The sequence below is a fragment of the Melopsittacus undulatus genome, chromosome 10 (assembly GCF_012275295.1).
Source record: "Melopsittacus undulatus isolate bMelUnd1 chromosome 10, bMelUnd1.mat.Z, whole genome shotgun sequence".
Classification (NCBI taxonomy): domain Eukaryota; kingdom Metazoa; phylum Chordata; class Aves; order Psittaciformes; family Psittaculidae; genus Melopsittacus; species Melopsittacus undulatus.
In genome coordinates, this window is record NC_047536.1 from 10,186,162 (window position 1) to 10,198,857 (window position 12,696).

The following is a 12,696-nucleotide window of genomic DNA, read 5'->3' on the forward strand; positions in this document are numbered from 1 at the left end:
ACTTCGGGATGAGCGATGCTCAGGAGGCGGGACGCGGCTTCCCCGACACTCTGGGGAGCAGCGCTACCCCGGGGCACCCTCGGGAAGGAGGGGAGGTTGGGGGGGGAGGGAGTAGGACCCCTCCCGTACCGGCGGGGAAGGGGGGGCGAGCGCGGCCGTACTCACGGGCACGGAGGGGCGGGGAGGGCCGGGCTGGCGGAGGGATGCAGCCGAGGCTCCGCGCTGCTCCGCGCCGCCCCTCTACCGCCTCGGCGCAGCCCCCGCGCCCCCGCCGCTCCCGGCGCAGCAGCGGCCACCGGGCTCCCTCTCCTGGGCGGCCGCGGCCCCGCGCCCCGCCGAGCCAACCGGAGGAGCAGCCCCAGAGCCCGCGTTGGTGACAGCGGCAAAGGGCATCGCAGTCCGGGTGTACAGGCAGGGAGCGAACGGGAAAACAGTCACATGCGGTTGCCTGGGAACCCGCGTCCTGACTTGCTCCAGATCGGGCGAGGGGATAGCGGGTACCCGCTGATGGCAACGCGGATTTTGGGGCAGCTGGCTCTGTGTCTGCAGAGAAAACGGTTCTTGCGCGCAAAAACTTGACACACTTTTTCCACCAGCATTTTCTCCTTTGCAAAAACCCTGCCGGTTTAGTATTAAGCACCAAAACCAGGAAGGTTAAGCCTCAAATCCCTTCTTTCCCCAAAAGGGTTTTCTCTTTCTTACTTCAGCCACAACAGGCAAGGACAGGTGAACATGCTGACTTGTAAGTTGCTACACTTGCACTGGCATTTTGCTCAAAAAAAAGGGATAATGAAGATAAAAGACATCACAGGGAGGTTAAAAACCTCCTAGAAGAGCAACTAACCTGTCAAGATTAATTTCATGGCGTTTGACATTACTGAAGTTGCTTTTGTGCCATCTGTATTTTTTCATAGTATCACGTTAAGCATACACAGCACTAAGTTAACCCTGACTAGCTAACTCTTATTCTCCTTTCCCCCTCTCATTCTCTTTTTTCTTCTTCTTTTTAACTGCTTCTCAGCAAGTTCTCATTTCCCCCTTCTTATTATCCTGTTCTTTAACCATCATTCAACCCCTGAGGAGGGGGAAAATAGACAAGGAAATTATTCCTGACCTGTTCGTAATAGAGATAGCTAATGAAAATCCCTGTGAGTTTTCTCATTCTATTTTCAAGATTCCTTTCTTTCTGTTCTCCTTCAAGCACAGCACACGGGAGGTTTAGTGCATGATACTTATTTTATGAAAATGTATCATGCTCCTGGTTTTCAGTAAAAACCTGAGGCTGAGGGGAAACACCAGGGTAAGAAGTCACTGAGCATATTCTATTTGTGACAACTTCCAGAGGCTCCCTCAAAATCCCTTTCAACCACAGCCATCCTGTATTATTCCAGTAGAAATCACAGCTCCTGAGTACACAAATGGCACAATCTTTGAGGCATACCAGAGAGAAACACTGAGCTACACATTGCAGGGAAGAGAGCAGTCTGCTCTCAAGCTTACCATCTCATCAAGCAAACTCTTCTTTTCAGCTCATTTTTGCTGAGGAGTAGCCTTTCGTGGGGAAGAGGCTGGATTCAGCATTGAAAGACCTTAATGCTGTTCATGTAAATGAGGGTTTAAAACTCTGATTTGAACCTGACATAAGAAAAAAGCCTTTTAGCCTCCTACTCACAGCAGCCTATGAGAATCTCATGGTCCTTATCAGTTTGGCAATTCCAGTACCTGCTTCAGAAGTCAGCACCTCTGTCCTGTCTCATCTCTTAAGTCTGCATGGTCAGCTCAGGGCTATCCATGAGGTCCAATTCCACCAAGGCCATATGAGTGCAGCAAAGCCCCTCAAGAGCTACACAGGTTTCAGACACCAGTGTTCCGTGCAGAGCACCCTGCTGTGCTCATTTGTCACTTCAGCTCATTTGTACGCTTTTAAAACTTTCATGACTTAATAGTCATACCCAGGTGAGGAACAAAAGAGAAAGCCATTAAGCTGCTGTGATGATTTAGGTAAATTTAGTGGTGGGATGAGGCAGCTGATTGCCATGGCTCTGGGAGCCAGGTATACAAAGCACAGGGTGAATTTTCCTTTAGCTGCTCTCAGGCTAACCTGCTTCCAGCCAGCACAAGAGTCAGCTCTCGTCCAGGTTGGGACTTGCTTAAAACTGCCTGCAACAAGACAACGGTGCAGGTGTTTCTTGGAGATTCATAAGCATGAATAGAGTTTGTTTAGTTCTCCCTGGATACCCACATAAAACAGCTGCTTAACTTTATTTAATGCTTTTCAATCACTGCTGACTGATGCTGGAATCAAAGCAATGCCCAGAAAATGAAAGCTTTTGTGCCTTCGTGCCCTGCAAGGCATCTCCTGCTCCCAGGAGACTCTGTTTGGAAAAAGTTCTATTTGGCCTCTATGAAGATTTTAAAATACAAATACTCAGTAGCACCTTAATCCATATGATCCTCATCCAAACAGTAATTAGCTACTGGAAGACAAAGTCAGAGTTGAACAACGTCCAAATCTTGCATTCAGAGATAAACATGCATTAATCTACAAAACAGCACATACTAGAGCTGGAGAAAGGCAGCTTAATTTACACAATAATATTACGGTATGTGGATACAAATTGTACTCACATCACTCTCAGGATGACTTTGAGTCTGTATGCATGGGATTTATTAAACATGAAATCAGCTGAAGCATGTTAGCAGAAATAATGTTTGAAAGAGCTGTCAGGTTTCTACATAACTGGTTATAATAATAAGCCAAGAGAAGCTTATCCTCAGTTTCACCCTCTCAGAATAATCAACGGATCCTGGAAATCGAACAACAGCCATGAACCCTCTTAAAGATCAGTAAAGCACGCTGGTTAAATTGATATCATCATGTTGGGCATTCCACAGGGAAAACTGCAGTAGTGAGTACAAAAACACAGAGCAAAGAGTAGCAGCAGATAAAACTATTACTTTGCTGCTAAAAAAAAAAAACATCTCCAAGGATCTCAAGCTCCTTCTTGAATAATAAAGATACATCAGCGAGGAGAAAAGGTCAGTGAGATAAATGATTTCTAGTTCCCAAATACTGACAGAAGGCATTCAATACATTCAGTATTGAATGTGAGTGGTTTTTTTGATTGTACGTTATGGGCATGTCCACCCACAGCTAGACTTTACAGTCTGGGGGCTTCAGTAAGGCTGATCTCAAAAAGCACATCTCAAAAAGCCCTTGTTAATGTTGACTTGTGAACTATTTCCAGTGGCAACCAGTTCACAAACCATCCCTGGCTATCAGGTCACTGATGAAGTGTATGAAGAAGTCTGGACACTGACAGGGAAAAGGAAAAAGCCAAAACAGAAACACCATGTATGACAGTCTGTAAACAACTCATTTGAGGCAGCGAGTTCAGGCAGAAGCAGAGCTGGACACAGAGAGTAATGAAAGTAGGATATAAATAGGAAGGATTTGTTGGGCAGTGCTACTGGTTCCCAGGATCTGGAGCTGATGCACTGGCTGCTCATAAGGCACTGCTGCTCCTCCAGCATCCCCCCTCCCTGGTACATTGGTGCTTGACTATCAGAACACAGCCCCAGCCCCAGCCAAGAGAGCCAACCTCCATCCCTGGGCCACAGTAGAAGCCTGCAGAAAGGATTTCTGCTCTGCAGGAGATCAGGGAGCACACTCTCAGAAAGCAGCCTCATGTCTGCAGGGCTCTGCACATGCAAGCTTTAGGAGTGGTGGAAACCCATAACATAGTTGTTCATAAAGGAAAAGGAGCAGTGTTCCGCTCCCATCCCCATTCCTGCTCAAAGCACATTCATGCCCTGCACCCCTTTTCCTCCCTTGTCTGTAATCCCTCTATACACTTGCAGTGCAAACCCAGAGCAAAACTGGTTGGTTTCAGCTGTAACTCCCCAGATTTTACAACAAAATGGGCTCTTTTTAGAGAGAAGTGGAAGACAAGACAGAAATACCCAACCTGTGGCCAGGGAGCCAAGCAGAAGCTGTCATCTAAACACACATCTAATCCCAAGCATCCTGGCACGTAGGAGCCATGGGTAATTTAAGCTCGGTGTGATGCTGCCAGTAAACGTGTTCTTTAACAGACAGAGTTTATGCAGTGATTTTTTAATGGGGTTTTTCCAGTTCCACCCACTAACTCCCATAGGACTGGAGAGAGGAAAGTTTTCCACAATGAACACTTGGAGTGACCCTTCCTCTCCCATCTCAAACTGCTCCGTCAAACCAAAGGACATTACTGGATCATAAATAACCATGGAAATCGCTCAAACAGGGAAACATAACATCTTCCCCCCTTCTCTTTATGGGATTCCCATCTGCCACAGATATGGGGTAGAAGAGGGATTACTGCCCTGCCAACACTTCCTTCCAGAGTGGGTAGAGAGCCAAACTGCAGAGGATGATGAGAATAAATTATAGCTGAGAGGAGTGCTCCAAGGAATGAAAAATGCTTCCTCCGGCTGCCTCATCCCTGCAGCATGGCAGAACAGTGCCAGAAAATCCACAGCAAACCAACAACACCCCGTCTTAAAACTTCATTTAAACCAACAAATACTAAATATCTAAAAATTCCCGATGATTTCACTGATAAATGTAGACATTCATTGCACTGCTGAATTTTATGTACTAATCCATGTACATAAAAACCTTACACACCTGATTGCTGATGACCTACATGAAATAGCAAATAAACTAGTAAACCAACACAAAACTAACACAGACTGGGCCGCTGTCTCCCAGTTTATGCTTTATTTCCACATGCATGTATTTTTTTAATACTTCATATCTTGCATTATTTCTTTCACACCACACTGGATGGACATTTTAGGCCCTCAGAAAAACTGAATGTATGAATCAAAAGGAAAGTCACAGAAAAAAATGACAGCACTTTGAATGTTAAAGATGGCTTTGACATATTAATTAGCATCTCAGAAATTAAATAAAGCCAGTGATACAGAGTGATTCATTCGAACAAAATTAATCTGAGAAATAATTAATTCTGAGTGGATGAATAAAAAGATTACAAAGAGATATATTAGCAGCAAAACTCTTCACAGATGAGTGCAACAGTGATTTCTAGCAACCATGGATGAGACTGCAGATAGTACAGTTTTCTTAGCAGATGGCTTGGTAGGTGGCACTCTTCCCTCCTAAGCTGTTATTACAGATTTACTCCTGAGCTGCGTGCCAGCATAAAATGGATCTTTCCCCATATTGCAGCCCAGCCCCTGACTGATGGATGGAGAAGAGCTTTTTATCTTCTACCAGCAGATTTTTGTTGTGTTTTGGTGCAGGATGTGTGACAATGAAGCTTATGCTTGGTACCTATAGGAGCCCATTTCACCTAAAGGTTAGAGGAGCAAGTGAGTAGGAATTTGCACTACAGTTGATTATTAAGTCCATGTTATTGCACATCCAATATGGCCAGGCTCCAGAGTCCTTCCATTGGAAGGCTACAAATCCTGGAATTAAAGATAATTAAACTAATACTTACCAAAAACATGGAAGCACAAAGCATACTGCACAGAGCACCACTTCTTGCTCATAGTGAAGACCAACAGAAGCATTCTGCACCTGCTCCACAGGGAGCCACAGGAGCCAGGGATGCTCAGCCAGGGCTCTCTGCAGGGGGGGCATGCACGGTGCCCACACAGGAATAAAATGGGTCTCGCTATGGTAGACAGGGTCAACCACCAGCCCAGCAATGACCAGGGCACTCCAAATGTCCCAGTTCTGGAGCTCTGCTGTCTCAGGCAGCATTTTCCCCTCTGCAGCTTCCCAGACAACCCTGCTGCTGTTGCGATGTTGCAGCTGCATCAACCAAGGTCTCACCTTCAGGTTCTGGGATTAACTTGCTCTCAGAGGCAAGGTGCTGGTTTTCAAAGTCCTTACCAAATCACACAGTCTGGGCTTGATGGCAGTCAGAAACGTTCCACAAAATTCAATAAAGCACTAGAACAATATTCCAAACAGGAATCCACACTAAGGTCTAAACTTTAGGTTGTTTCATTCCTTCTGCCATAACCCTCAATCAAACTTTTGAGAAACCCAGTGATCTGACTGAATTAATCCAGTCTATGATACAATCCCAAAAAACAATTTTACCTAGCTCATCTACTTCCTGTTCCAGCCTCTATGCCTGTTCCACCACATCAGACAGGACTGTTTCATCCCAGCAACACAGGCAACGTCTCTCTCTTTGCTGCCTCCCTCAATGCCCTTGACTTCTCCCTGCCCTGTGTTGCAAAGTGTTGCTGCTCTGACAATCTCTTACAGACAGTACTTTTCCAGGCTGGAAGTATTCCCTGAGTTTCATCATCCATTTCTCAAAATCTGTCTCAAGGTCAGAGGCTTTCCATGTCAACAAGAGCCTCCTGCTCCCCCCTCACGAAGCTCATGTGCTCAGGGCTGGGCTTAGTGTGAGTTGAGGCCCACCAACACAGGCATTCAGTATCTCTTCGTCAGTCCATCAAGCCAGTCCTTTCCATTTAGGAGAGGTTAAAATCAGGGATGTCTTGTTCAAGTTATGTTTCAGGAAAGGCTATGGGATCCAATCCTATCTACTTTCTGGTTTCTCTTTTTACCCTGTTCTTTACAGTGGCTGATTTTCTCCTGTGCTTTTCTTAGCACTACTTTCTGCACACTTCCCCCAGGTCTTTAAGCGCTCCAGGATGTACAGCTGGAGCAGGATTTTTCCATCGCTTTCTTGCATTTTTCTACATCCAGTGATGGCACAATTGGCAGCAGAGCACTGTAACGTGGTGCATGAGGGGACTTCCCTGAGCTGGGGGAGGAGGTGAGTAGGTTGAGGAGTAGGGACTGAGAGACAGACTACTGGAATTGCATCCTGCCTTCCCTGAGAGAGCCCAACAGAAGGTATGACACGGAGGATTCCCTAACCCCTCCACCTGAATAAACACTGTGACTTAAGGGATGGGGACAGTGCTGACAAGTTCCTACCTGGCACAGCTGGTGTGCCTCCTCCATGAGTACCCCACCATTCCAGGTGCCCTTCCACAATAGGTATGAGGCTCTGCATGTGGAACCAAACAATAACAAGGATAATGGTTCATCTAGCTTGGTGATGTTACTGAGGTTAAGTCAGCCTACACCCTACAAAACTGTTTCCATAAAGAAAGACATGCCACTGACATAGGAGACTCCCTTCTGATGGGAACAGAGACCCAATATGCTGATCAGACCCACTTCTTATGGGAGTCTTCTGCTTCCCTTAGGCTTGGGTTGAAGACATGAAGAGAAGCGTTTCTATCCTGGTATAGCCTTCCAATTATTATCCATTATTAATCTCTCAATGAAGTTGCGACAAGCAACTTAGAGCAACTGAGAGACTTGTGATCTGTGGGAATGTTCCCACAAGCTTTCTGGGAACTTCCACCCAGCTTTTAGGAAACTGTATATTGCTTTCTGGGAAATTTTCCCATTGCTTTCTAAGCATTTATTTCACCTTACTAGAAGCTTATCTTTGCTTTCTAGGAATTTCCAGCTGCTTTCAAGAAGTCCCTAATGCTCTTTAGAAATTTCCTTGGTGCTTTCTAGCAATTGTGTACTACTTAGAGGAATTCCCTTCTGAATTCCAGGGGCTCCTTTCTGCTCTTTAGAGATTTCCCACAGCTTTCTGGGGAGTGTAAGTTTCTTTCTAGGATTCCTCCATTGCTTCATATCAATTCCTCCTTACTTCATAAGGAAGTCTTTCCAGCTTTCTAGGATTTTGCAGCCAACTTTCTTGGAATTCACATTTTGCTCGTGGAGTTCCCCATGCACACAGATTTCTAGGAATTCAGTTCTGCTTTCTAAGCATATTCTATAATTTTCTAGGCGTTCCCTGTAGCTTTCTTGGCATTTTGCATGGTTTTCTAGACATTTTCCATACCTTTCTAGGAATTTTCTGCTGCTGTGAATTTCTGCTTGCTCTCTAGGCATTTCTATCATCTATCATGTTGTGGGGTAGTGTTAATTGTTGTTCCATGCTATTTGTGCCATTGCATGCTATGTCATGTTGTGGCATGCTCTATGCTACTCTGAGTTGCACTGTGGTATCTTGTTTTGTCATATGTTGTGCTGCTATGTCTTGTTCTCATCTGTTTGCTCATGCTGCTCCATCCTTCCCATGTTGTTGTGGCATGCACCCATATGTCACCCTCTGCTTCTGTTGTCAGAGGTTATCAAGTGCCACCCTATGTTGCTACAGGAGTAAATATTTGAGAGTGAATGTTTTTAATCACTCTTTTCAAAAGCCACTGGAAAGGTTCAGGTGAAAGTATCAGAAGTCTGCAACATCTGGTCCCTAGAGGGTGATGAAAAAAATCTGTTAGGCCTGGTTGAAGCAGTTGTGAGATCCTGTGGCTGTTCCCTGTGCAGGATGGTGCCAAACCTCCTATTGCCCCCCTGCTAACATCCATAGCTGCATATTGACATCTTAGATCAGTTTGCCTCATCAAATGTCCTGTTGCTGACAGCAGTTAGCACAGATGCTTCAGGGCATGAACAATCCCACAAGAGACATTTATAAAATAGCCACATCATAGAGGCAATGGCTTCCTAATTCCCTTGAAAAGCAGGTTTATCCCTTTAAATGTAGCTTTATGTCCCTTCTAAATGCAGATTGTCTCTTCATGTTCATTCCCTTACAGTTTTATCTGATATAACTATGTATCTAGATAAATAGGAAAATTGGATCTGCATTATTTTAGCTTGACACAGTATATATAGCATGAGTAACCTAAAAATGGGTTCAAATATTGCAGATGGAGCCAAAACCTTTAACTGATTTTGTAAGTAATCCTCTATTAGCTTATATAAGGGTTTTATTACAATTTATATTGCCAAAAACTGTAGTGGTACTTGTCTGCTTGACCAAATTTCCCTAGATAATAGTTTATTCATTATCAGCTAAGACTGAGAAAACAGGGTGGTAGGTTTTGTAACACTGACACAGACTCTCAGAAATCCCTCGCTCATGTACAGACACAGTCTTTGAACTTAATGGCACTCCCGACTGTACTGACATCCCTTCCAGTCTGGGGTTTGGATTTTCCACATAAAATTTATGTACTGTAAGTCAACAGACCATAGGAAGCGCTGTATATAAATGGTTCACCTTGCCCAGTATTCTGCTCCTGATAGCAAAACCCAGCACAAAGCCTTCTCAGGCACCTCCCATCAAGTGTGAATGAATAGTTCCCAGAAATGTCTCTGGTTTCTTCTGGCAAACCCCTGATAACAGCCATCTTGGTGCCAAAGCCAGTTCCTAACATCATTTTCCAGAGCCAGTAGATAAATACACCCCAGTTCCTTGCACTGCACTTTCAGGGCTGTAACCACACATTACTTCCCACCTCCTCTACAACTACTTTTTTCATTGAGCAGAAAAGCCTTGACATATCCCACGCTTGCTTTTGCTCTCCTTGACTGCAGTTTGTGATCCATGGTTGTGGAAAACCTGGTCCTGCAGTGCCACTTACTGGACTTTTACGTTAATAAAAGGAATGTGCAGCAGCTCTTTGTTTTTCTCAGTTGATTCCCAGTGTCAATTTGAAATGGTAAAAAAATATAAAAAGCATTAATGTCCAATGTAAATATTATGAATACAGGAAGTTTTAAGAAAGTAAATACAGTAAAGCTCATTTCTTATATGAGGCAGTAATTGTAGAGGAACAGAAATCCTCCTTTTCTGGTCAGCATAGGGAAGAATTTGCCTTGCAATAGTCTGAGAATTCTTCCAGCTGGGAACACACAGATGGTTAAATTCATTGTTCAAGATACACAAAGGACTGAATGTATATCTGGAGTTTTGCAGGAGTCTTATTAATGTATTCCTTAGGAAATAAGGCAACTGAAAAGAATGTTTCTACAGGAGCTGGGGTAGGGCTTATTTCATTAATCCACTCACAGTCTCTGCACACATGCTTTCTGTATTAGTATTTCTATATTACCATTAGTACTTGCACTGTAATTTAACCAGCAAGATACTACGTTCTGCATGAACCTTAAGAAAACACACCCCTGAGCTTACAAATGGGGCACTGACCAAGCTACATGTAATTTCTTGCATAAGACTGTCTATGTAAGAGTATTTGGAGAGACCAGGACTTCTGAACAACAAATCTGCAATATTCAGCTGTAGATCAATATGCTCAAAGCCATCTTCTGGGGTCTGTCCCTCCTGATCTTCCAAGGCAGAGAGCTGGGTGGAGACCACAGCAGCCCCTCCAGTTCATTCACCTGACCTTCCTGCTCATGGAGGGCACTGATGGAATCAGTAACCAGATTTCATTTCAGAATGGAAGCAGGATCGGGCCAAAGCATACACCTGGATCTGGGAGCTGGCACATCCTCTTGGATTCTGAAAAACATCTGAAAACATCTTGGCATGAATATTAGTGCAGAGAAACACATATAGCCAGGGTTAGATATTCCTTGTGACGACCCACATTCACCCAGTTGCTTCCAGATTTGTTGCCTATGAGCAATTGTTGGTTGGCCAGAGCCACATCAAGACTTTTCAGGATTCATGGAAAAAAGTCAAATTTGTTTCTCAGCAATGAGAGAAATGACTAGTCTAGTGAAAGAGAAGTTACGTAGCTGTTCAAAACCGTCTGCACTGAGTACAGCACAAATTATTAACTCAAGGAACGAATTAGTAGCTTTCCTTGTAGCTACCCAGAGAAAGAATGTAGGTATTAATATATTTAAAGACTCTGCAAGCAGAGTTTCTATTGTGGCGTGCAGAAAAGACCATGTGTGGTTTGAAAGGAGATTACCAAGTTAGTCTCTTTGACATACAAGAATTATTAGAGGCAGAAGACATCAGTCCTCAGAATGTACACCATATACCACAGCACCAGTTACACCCACTGACAAATAACTTACTTCCACGCACAACATCCAGCTGTCTCCATTTGCTGAATGTCTTTCATGCTCAGTCATTGCAATGTTTCTAGCAACAAGCGTTAGGGCTGGTTACCATCAAACGTGTACCCAGTATTGGATCTGTGAGTAGTTACAGAGACTGGGATCTGCCTGATAAGATTAAAAAGAACTAAATAAACTAGCAGTAAAGCACATAAATTATGAATACATTTTGGTGCACAAGAGAAATGCAGTGCAAGGGTATCAGTGCCAGCTTTCACTCTTTCATGATGGAATCTCACCTGGTATATTTGCGCCTGCAACTGTCATCTATGTATCTGTAAGACCTAAGCTGTGGAGCCATGGGGGAATCAGATAGGTGGACATCTGAGATTTGATGTGTCTGTGTCAGAATGAAAGTTGAATCTTAACTCTTCACTGAAAATCATAAACTGAGCAGGGTAGCTAAAAGCTGAAAACCAAACTCCAGCGTACACAGTTACATTTTTAGGGAATAATAATAAAAAAAAACAACCAATTTTTCACAGAAGTTGAGTTTTAACAGCAAAGATTTCACCAGTGAGAGTACCTCCATGAACATTTAACACCTGGGGACAGTTCTGGATTTTTAATGTAAAATTTCAATTTAGCATCCTGCAATGAGCAGTAGCAGGGAGGTCAGAGCTTGCCAGCCCCATATTCAAAGTGTTGAAGAGTAGGATTGCTCTGCACGCTGCCACCCCTTCAGGGATGAGACCTGTGGATAGAACAGCACTGTTACAAAGGGAATTTTAACAGAAGACCTTAGAGGAGCTGGGCTGAATTACAGATGGTAGTTGCAATCGGCTTCTCTTTGTCAGTATGTTATTCTGATCCACAAAAGAGCTAAACTAGCACTGCTTGCAAGCTGCAATTGGGATGCAGTACTGCTGTATTTGAACACATGTCCCTCTATTCCCAAAAGACTCAGCATCAGTTACGGGATAAGACCAGCTCCTGTGTTGCTGATTTATAATGCTATCAGATTCAATGTGCTGCTTCTTGGCATGTGTGTTAGGAATCTAATTTATGCCTATGTACACTGGGAAGCTGGGCTTGAGACAGAATAGAAACACAGTTGAGTACCCCTACAGTTTTTATTAAATATCAAATGATTGCACATCACATCTCAAACAGAGAACCTATTGGATGCCATAAAGATAAAATATGGATTGACTGTAATTTCTAAAAGGAAAGAAATGCCCTGAAATCCATTCTCAGCTTCCAACAAAATCAAAGACACGTGTTTATCCGACAAGGCACTTTACACAAAGTTTGTATAAACCAGAAGGGATTTCATAGGAATGCATTGCTTTATCATTCTTTATTCCTTTTTTTTAGGATTAGAACCGAAGGGGAAATTATTTTTCTCAAGGTTCCTTCACTGTGGTTTCCTACGAACACTGCCCCGCCGCCGGTTGTTTCCTGCAGTATGTATTAAAGCAGGAATGATGAGAAATCCTGCAGAAACCTCTCCGTGCTGTCCAGCTGCCTTTCTCTGAACCTGCTCTCGCTGTTGCTCATGGCTCACCTCTCCCCAGCATCACTTTCCTGTTACCATTGCCGGTAATGCCTCCGGCATTAACTATAACGGCAATTCCAGGCCCTCAGCTGCTTCCCCAGTGTCCAGGGTCGCCGCCGGCGTCTCCGGCAGTAGGTGGAGCGGCCGGAGGCAGTAGGAGGTGACCGGCATCCCCGGCCCGGTTCCATCGGCACCACCGCTCCCCGCTGACCACCCTGCCCGGCCCGGCCCTGCCCCGCCGGGGCGGAGCGGAGAG